A 10,319-nucleotide genomic window follows, 5' to 3' on the forward strand; every position below is an offset into this window, starting at 1 on the left:
TGGTGCCCTATCTTTGCAGGATATCACCTCCGAGTAGGCACTTTGGTTGCACCTTTAAAAATGCATTCCATTGCTCTATCAGACCTGCAGTTTCTGTGTGGTCTGGTAGGTGAGAGGACCAGTGGATCTCAAGTCATGGACTTACTGCTACAGTCCATTTGCTTTAAAGGGCAGGGCAGCAATTTACAGCTAACTGGAAATGGTATAGAAGATATCAGTCCAAGGCAAGTCTTCAGGCACAAGGAAGTTGAATTAACAGATGGTTCAGATAATCCTGCTGCGTTGCCCCTTCTCCCTTAAACCATACTTACAGCCTAATTAAGATTTCCTTCCAATTGGCCATGAGAGAAACAAACAAACAAACAAACAAACAGAGGCTTAGTTTGCAGAAGGTGCTACAAGATCTCACAGTAAAATGGTTTATGTTCATACAACAGAATACTATTCAACAATAAAAAATGAATGAACAATAACTATATACAAGTGACATCACCAAGACGGTGACATGGGTCATTCCCAATTTCACTTCCTCTCATAAGAAGAACAACTAACAACTATTCAAGAACAAGCAAATCCTACAACAGGCACCCCTGTACCACAGATACCAAGACAGATTGCGTTTGAAGTGAAAGAGAAGTTGACTACATTGCCCCTCTCCTGGGCCAGCACAACACCACGTGATGGAGAGCACTCGCCTGAGCCTTCAGGTCCGCCAGTGGGACAAGAGAACCTGGAGTGACAACCAGCACTGCCATCCTCAGCACTGTGTGTCGCTCTGGCTCTGTGGGTGTCACGATGCTAAACTTGCCTCGTGCGATTGCAGGGGAATCTGCCAGGCTCAGTTAATGGGAATCTGACTATGATGGAGCAAAGGGGAGAGGTTAGCAACAACTAGCACACCAAGTTTGGCAGAGTTTATACCTGCCGTCCAAGTAGAATCCAACCAGTGGTTTTGCTCATCTGCAACAGCAAATTGGTGGTGCCCTCTGACCAGGGAACTCTGTAGAGTGAAGATCTGCTTGATTCAGATCCTCTAATGAGGAGTTTTGCCATCCCAAGGGCAAGAAGCTGAGTCCCAGCCCCACCTACGGCAGGGAGTGCCTCTCAGACACATCTGACCAGAAAAGCCAGCAGGAATCCCTGGAAGCTATGTAGCAGAGCAATGCTCAAACCAAGAGGCATGTAGACAGAGCCGATCACCCCCAGAGCAAAGCCAGGACCAGGCATGGAGGGTTTCTGTGCCACATACAGCACAGACTGGGGGATTAATTCACAGCCAAGGCTATGAGGAGCTCCTGGCTCCTTCCAGCTGGAGTCTGTGTAAGAGTTGCCTGGGATGGCCACTCCCCTTCCCACCAGGGCGAGGGGGCTGAGGCAGCTCCACCCACCCATCGTGGCTCCCAGCCCCATCTGACCAGGGGGGCTGACAAGAACATCTGGGAGCTGTGTGGCCCAGAGGCGTTGGAGCTGAGAGAAGGGCAGGAAGGGCCAATAGTTTGCAGAGCAAAACCAATGGACCTGTTTGGCCAGGGAACTATCATGTTGTATGACTTAAATTACACTGTGATGTATGGCAGTTATGTCTCAATAAAACTCTACATGCGTCAAATAGATTCACCTCCAAAAGTTAATTTAATGAAATATTATAAAATAGAAGACATTTTTTTACTAGTGGCTCTCAATCCAGGCTGCACAGTACACTTATCTAAAGAGCTGAAAAAAAAACAACAAAAAAACCCCATAAAAATTGATGTCCCGACACCAATTTAATTATCCTGAGGTGTTTGGGTATCGATATTTATAAGAGCTTCTAATGATAACTAGGTTGTGAAACATCACTTTGCACCCTTAATATACCCTTTTGGGCGTATTTTATATTTCATAATTTTGTAAACAACCAAAGACACAGGAAATGAACCAGTTCTCTACCAGACTTGCTCTGATGTATTGACCCATTTTGCTCAGTGTTCATGTCAGCCAGGTCATGTGTTAGTTTATTGGCCTTTGGAGAGAAGCCATGTAAATGTTCTCATGAGGTAATGACTGCTCCCAGCCCAACTCGGTCAACTCTATTTGCTTTTTCTCTTTAGTCACCACCTCATCCACAGATGAATTCTACCCGGGCCTAGCAAGCTTCCTGTGTCAGGAATACGGGCATTTTTCGTTATGCTGTTTAATCTCTGATTTTTTATATTTCTCTCTTCTGCTTTCTTGTTGCATTTTTCCCTGCCTTATGCCTTCAGGCTCTATCACTTTGGCTTTCTCTCCTTCCTGACAATCACATTGACTACTTTTCTTTCCACTACCTTTCCTTCATGGAAATGTCGAAACATTCCCAATGAAGGTGACAATTTTAGAAAGAAAAGAAGAATTAAAACCCATCAACTGAGGACCTGTCTTCTCAATTGGTAAAAGAAAAATAATAATTTCATGAAATGAGGATATTAATTCTGAAAGCCCTACCACAGGTTTTTCTCTACTTTTATAAGTTCCTAAAAATTATACAGGAGTGGAATCAATAGTCAACTTTTTAAATGTCACTTCTTCAAGGTAGTGCTTTAATAGCCCATAGAAACAGTATGTTTTAAATATATCCCTGAATTCAAATCAAAGATATCAGATGTGTACATGGGAAAGTTCAATCATCCAGGATGAAACTCAAGGAGCTGAGCCCAATCAAATCAATACTAGCTTTATTTTTATCATGTAAACAAAGTCTGAAAATTCAAGCAAATAACACTTTGGGGACATTTAAGACATGAAACATTTCAAATTCCCATTACTGAATGTGAGATGCTTAAATGTTAATGGTATGCTGAGAATAATTGCAATATTTCATCAGTACCTTAGAGAATTATACTGAGATATAGCAAAGGTTTTTGTTATGCAAGATCTTGCAAATGAAGTATTTTTCTAACACCTTTGAAGGGCCACTTTGTCACCTTAAGTATTTAGTTAAAAATAGAATATTTTCTGAAATATCTCTAATTTTTCAGATATTTTTATTTATTTTCCAGATGGTATCTTGAAAAATAAGAAATATTGTAGGCTTATTCAGATGTTTATGACATTTTCCAAAATATTTTCTTAGTATAATTGTTAACAGAAACAAAGTTTAGAGATCATAATTCCCCAGACATGGTAGCAGAAAAAGAAAAATATCAGTTACCAAGAAACTAACATTAGAACTATTATATAAAAGTAGTTAACTTGAGAGATAAAGACTAATTCATTCAAGTGTATTTCACAAGATTCCTAGCTTCTGGAAAGGAAACTTGTATAGGTCAAAATAGTCTTTTCAGGAAAGAAACTAACATTAGGCAATTAACCTTTTAATCCACTTAACATTCTAATTCCCTTCATTTCCAAGTTATGCAGGCAGCACAAAGATAATTGTTGAAATTTAAAGGAATGTGAGAGAAAGTGTGGTGGGGTGTGTGTGCATGCATGAGTGCATATGTGTGTATACAGAGGAATTAGATAATAAAAAGTAAAAAAGACAAAGATTATATGAGGAGATTTTAATACACTCTTCTATATTTTTTTATGAAGGTCAAATTTGAGGTTATTATTTTTATACCTCAATAAATTAAGATGGTGATAAGTATTATATCCTGGATTTTTCAAAAAGAAAATATACATAACACTTAGAAAAATAAAAATACCTATTTAATACCTAGTAGAATCCAGTTAAGATATATGTACAAAGATGACCTAGGGCAGAACTAGAGCACATAGCGTATGTACTCTTGGAAGCGGGTGTGAGAAGAAGGTGGATATATCAAATAGGGTCAACAAGGAAGTATCAGGATCTTCATGCTTCTATCCAACTGGGGATATTTGAATATAGCTTAGGTAGACCTCAAACAGGAACTTTTCAAACTTAAAGAATTTTAAAATACCCAACTGCTCCCATAACACAGAGGCTAAATTAGCTTAAACAACTAGGACATAGATCATTTCACAGAATATGACATCCAGAGGAAAAGCAGACGCCAGAGTGGTTGATTCATGAGCTCAATTACATTATTCAAGGATTAATTTGGGATTTATTTTTCCTAAATCTTTCTTTACATCCATCCTGACGTCTTCATGCTGGCACTGGTGGTAGGATGGCTGTATAACTTCTAGGTTTTGGATCCAGATCCAGCAACATGCCTATGAAGAAGGGAACACACCTCTTACAGTGGCTCTTTTAAGAGTAAGAATATTTTCCCCAGAATCCCCCAGCACTTCTCCTAACATTTCATAAGACAGACGGCCATACTCTTCTTGGAAAAAAATCACTGCTAAGAGGTAATTTATTACCATGTGGCTGGACCATCCATTTGGGATAGATAGGTGTTGGGGAGATAACACCAGTTTTCACTATATGATGTGGCTCAGCACATATAGCATTCTTCATTCCATTTATTTAATAAATATTCCTCAGGTGTCCATTATGTGTCACAAGAGATATAGTACTAAACAATGTAGCCTTTGGCTTTGATCTCATGTAACTAACAGTCTACTGAAAAAGTAGATAGTTTTTAAAATTTTGGAAATAATTGAATAATTAAATTTTTAAAAATATTATTATATCTAACAAAATATGTACCATATGAGGAAAACTACAAAACTCTGATAAAAGAAATTTTTAAATAACTAAAAAATGAAAATATACTCCATGTTTATATATAAAAGAGTCAATATTGTCAAGATGTCAGTTCTTCCCAACTTGATCTATACATTCAATGCAATCCCAGTCAAAATCCCAGCAAGTTATTTTGTAGATATCAACACACTTTTTCTAAAGTTTATACGGAGAAGTAAAAGACTTAGAATAGCCAACACAATATGAAAGGAGAAGCATAAACTCTGAGGACTGACACTGTCTAACTTGAAGACTTACTATAAACCTATGGTAATCATTACGGTATAGTATTGTTGAAAGAATAAACAAATAGAGCAATGGAACAGAATAGAAATCTCAGAAATATATCCACATATAGTCAATTGATCTTTAACAAGTGAGCAAAGGCAATACAATGGATCAATAGTGTCTTCAACAATGGTGCTAGAAAAACTGGACATTCATATGCAAAAAAAAAAAAAAAAGAATCTAGGCACAGACCTTAAGTCCTCCACAAAAATTAACTCAAAATGGATCATAGACCTAATCATAAAACTATAAAACTCCTAAAAGATAATGTAGGAGAAAACCTAGATGACCTTGGCTATGGCAATGACTTTTAGATACAACACCAAAGGCATGATCCATGAAAAAATAAATGACAAGCAAGACTATTAAAATTAAAAACTTCTGCACTCCAAAAGACGCTGTTAAGAGAATGAAAAGACAAGCCACAGACGGGTAACAAATATTTGCAAAAGACGTATCTGATAAAGGACTGTTATCCAAAATGCATGAAGAATTCTTAAAATTCAACAATAAGAAAACAAACATCCTGTCTAAAGAATGGACCAAAGACTTTAGTAGATACCTCACCAAAGAAGATATACAGATGGCAAATGAGCATTTGAAAGAATGCTCCACATCATACGTCATCAGGGAAATTCAAATTAAAATAATGAGATGCCATTGCATTCCTATTAAAATGGCCAAAATCCAGAACATTGACAACACTAAAAACTGGTGAGGATGTGGAACAATAGGAAATGAAATGCAAAATGCCATTTTAGAAGACAGTTTGGTAATTTCTTACAAAATTAAACATCCTACCATATGATCCAGCAATCATGTTCCTCGGTATTTAGCCAAATGAGTTGAAAATTATGTCCATGTTTATAGCAGCTTTATTCATAATTGCCAATACTTGGAAGCAACCAAGATGTCTTTCAGTAGGTGAATAGATAAATAAATGGGGTAGTGGAATATTATTTACACTAAAAAGAAATGAACTATCAAGCCAAGTTCTCTATGGAGAACTTTACATGCACATTTCTAAGTGAAAGGAGCCAACCTTAAAAGACTATATGCTATATGATTTCAATGATACAACCTTCTGGGAAAGGCAAAACTATGGGTATAGTAAAAAAAAGATTAGTAATTTCGGGGTTAGGGGGAAGGGAGGGATGAACAGTCAGAGCACAGAAGATTTTTAGGGCAACAAAACTATTGTTTTGTTTATGGTGGACACATGTTATTATACATTTCTCAAAACACATGCAATGTACACCACCAAGAGTAAGCCCTAATGTAAACTATGAACTTTGGGTGATTATGATGTGTCAATATAGGTTCATAAACTGTTATAAATGTACCACTGTGGTGGAGATGTTGAAAGTGGGGAGGCTGTGCATATATTGGGGCAGGGAGTATACAGGACCTGCCTAAAAAACAGTCTACTAAAAAATCCTAATTGGGAACACTAATTAGGTGCTGAGATAGGAATATAGAAGGTGTGGGTGGGGGGCAGTCAGAGAAGGATTCCTTAAGGAAACGGCTTCAGACTGAGACACAGAAGGTGCTTAAGAATTGCCAGGCAAACAGGGTAGGTAACATGGGGTGACAGAAGGAGACGGAGGGCCAGTGTAGCCCTGGCTTATGCTTATGTTGTCTATCCATATCCATCTTTTCTTTTTTCTTGGGTAGTAGGATGATTGTCTATATTCTGGGGCACAGATTCAGAAGGAGTGATGACCTTTTAAAAAAGAGGGAAGAAGTAATGACCTTTAAAGAAAATTGTCTAACCCAAATTTTTAGCTGGACATGTGCACCCAAAATAAAGATTACATTTCCCAGCCTTCTTTGCATCCAGGTGTGGCCATCCGATTAAACTTAACACATGGTGTGGATACAGGAAATGCTATTTGGTGCTTCTAGGAATATTAAGAGAGAGAGTACATGGACCCTTTGCCTCTTCTGCTGTGTCTTTTTTTTCCATACTGCTCAGAGATGCCACTTCGGACCGTGAAGTTGAGGACACGCACAGTGGAGCATCGAGATAGAAGAATCATGGGTCTCAGCCAACATATCCCTAGAACGCTACTTGAACTTTTATGTAAAAGAGAAATAAGCTCTCTTATTTAAGCCAGTGTTATTGATCTTTCCATCACACAGAAGACCTTAATTCCTAGAACTAACTTCATAAGGAATGATTTGGGGAGAAGAATATGGCATATTGCAGGAACTGGTATAGATGACTGGTGTAGAATTGGCAGGAGACTGGAAATGTTTCAAGATGAAGTAGGTATCATTTATACAAAGCCCTGTAGGCCATGTTTAAAAATGTAGACATGATCCTAGGAGCAATGTGAAGACATGGAAGAGTTTTAAGCACAGGAGGAAAAGGATAAAAATTCATGTTTGAAAATGATTTCTCTAGCTACCGTATTAAGAAAGGATTGCACAGGTGGCAGGAGTAGATGTAGTGAGCCTAGTTAGGGAGCCATGGAAGTCACCCATGAAAGAGATTTGTTAGCTTAGACTCAGGAGGTTGGAATGGGGATAGAGAGAAAGAGGCTGACTTGAAGGCTCCTACAGGATAGAAAGAAAAGCACTGGTAATGGATTGGGTGTAGAAGGTTGAGGAGAATGAGGAATCAGGCATGACGCCCAGGTTTCTGACTGGAGCATATGAGAGACTATTATGTGCTAGGTTAGGGAATCCTGAAGGAAGAGTGGAAATAGGATATGTTGCCACTTTTTGAGTATGTTGAATTTAACAATTCTATGAAAGATTCAAGGGGGAAATGCCAAGTAACTGGTATCAAATTGAATACACTTATAAAGAAGACCTGTAAAGGGAAAAATTGATGGGAATTATAAACCTGGAAGTCACTGATTAGAGATAGCGAGAGAAGTCATGAGAGAAAATGGTGTGGACCTTCTTTTTTTTAGTTGCAATGACCTAATGGTCTCCTCATTTCCTCAGTACAGCATAATATGATGTATGTAAAAATATCACATTTTAGGGGCACCTGGATTGCTCAGTCGGTTAAGCATCTGCCTTCAGTTCAGGTCATAATCTCAGGGTCATGGGATTTAGCCCCCTATTGGGCTCCGTGCTTAGCGGGGAGTCTGCTTCTCCCTCTCCCTCTGCCCTTTCCCCATCCCCTGACTCATGCACTCTCTCTCTCAAATAAATAAAATCTTTTTTAAAAAATTACACTTTATATATAATTTATAATTATGGTATATTCTGATGCTTAGGTAAACCTTCTGGTAAAATGTTTCTAAATTTCACTCATTTCATTGAGTTAAAGTTAATCATTATCCACAAGCATTTTTGTTATAAATTTCACTCTAGATATTTTATGAGGTAGATTTTACTTGCTGCTGCAATCAAATTTTTGGTGCCCAGGGTGAACAATAGCAGGCAAGCAACCTCCTTTCGTAGAACTCTATGTTGCATTTTATAGGAAATATTAAAAATTGACAATTATCACTTGCTTCAAAAACAAAATCCTTACATAACATAAAATAATCTGGCTGTATGAAATAGAAAGAGGTTCATAGGGGCACCTGGGTGGCTCAGTCCGTTAAGCATCTGCCTTCGGCTCAGGTCATGATCCCCGAGTCCCGAGTCCCTGGATCGAGCAGTGCATCAGGCTCCCTGCTGGACAGGGAACCCGCTTCTGCCTCTGCCCCTCACTCGGCTCTCATGCTCTCTCTCACTCTCTCTCTCTTTCTCAAACAAATAAATAAAATCTTAAAAAAAAGTGGTTCATACATATAAAAAAACAGATATTTAAGATTTAAGCCCCTATGTTTTTGATTAAAGTAATGTTTAATGATCTTGAAACATTTGATTTGACACAGGAAGTGGTAAATTGGGAAGAGTCTAGGACTGGGAATCCAAAAATTCTGGATTTGAATCCTGGCTTGGTCATTTAATAATTCCATGACTTTGAGCAATTTACTAAATTTCCCTGAACCTAAGTTTCTTATTAACATTTATTCTTATAAATATTGTTACTTATCTCAAAGAACTATTGTGACTTATAAATCCAGCATAGTGCCTGGTCCTTAATAGATGCTTAATAAAAGACAGCTACAATTTTCATTTATTTGCTTCTAGATAATTTGAAGAGTAAATGTTATATTTCCACAATATAGCCTTTTGTAGTTACCCTTAATCTTTTCATCTTGAGTCTATAAAGTCAGACTAGATTTCAATATCAGCTTAATTAATCACAGAAAAGGATCAGCTTAATTGATCACAGAAAAGGAGGAAAACTTAAGTGTTTTGTGCAGAACTTTCTCTTCCAAAATAAAACTGTAAACAAATGTAATCTGAAAATTATGCTGTGTGTATCTGTCCAAACATGTAAAATGAATACAAAACAGCCTTAGATAAGCATCAATAAACAAGAAAGGCGCATAAAATGCCAAATAATTATTTCAGGTCTTAAGTGTAGTTCCATATGAAAGATTTCCTTTGTTATTTAAAATAAAAAGCAGTGCAAAAATGGCATCAGTAATTATGCTGAAATACTTTTTCACAATCTTCTGACAAATGTAGAATTTTTATGCAGGACAAATATCCAAGGAAACACACTTTGAAAATACCATAGGGTCCCACAACATTTCAGAACCTGAAGGGCATTCTCTCTCCCTGACAGGTAGAATGGGCTTAAGTACATTTATTAAAACAAATGATTGTATGAAATATTAATCTTACTCTACTTAATTAACATGCTAAATAGGTTAGTTCCTCACCTTTCCTCTTATACATAAATTACCCTTCAACCTGTTCATCATTTCTCATTTCCCAAAAATACAAAGAGTATTAATTACTGGTAGCCAAGATGTAGTCTTTTCTTTTTAATTCCCATAATTGAAGTCATATTCAGACATAGTTCAACCCCTGTATTTATTTATTTTTCTTTTTTTTTTAAGATTTTTTATTTATTTATTTGACAGAAAGAGACAGCAAGAGAGGGAACGCAAGCAGGGGTGAGTGGGAGAGGAGAAGCAGGCTCCCCGTTGAGCAGAGAGCCTGACGCAGGGCTCGATCCCAAGACCCTGGGACCATGACCTGAGCTGAAGGCAGACGCTTAATGACTGAGCCACCCAGGCGCCCCAACCCCTGTATTTAAACAAAGTATATGTTGAATTCAGACAGAGATAAACAGTAAGTACATATTAAAATGAAAGGAAAAAAGAATTTTGAAATTTAAAATTATAAAATGTAGTATGTTGATTTGTAGCCTTGAAGTTGTTCCTAGCCACAGAGAAACGCTTTCTTTAAAGCCACACTTGGATCAGATTTAAGAGAACATGTTTGTTTTAAGTAACTTCCTTTGAAAAATTCAACTTCAAATATTTTTTTCAATACAGTGAAATGATAATAGAAAAAAAATGATTTCATTGTT

Source organism: Mirounga leonina, unplaced genomic scaffold (genome assembly GCF_011800145.1).
Source record: "Mirounga leonina isolate KUSES-001 unplaced genomic scaffold, KU_Mleo_1.0 Mir_126, whole genome shotgun sequence".
Lineage (NCBI taxonomy): Eukaryota > Metazoa > Chordata > Mammalia > Carnivora > Phocidae > Mirounga > Mirounga leonina.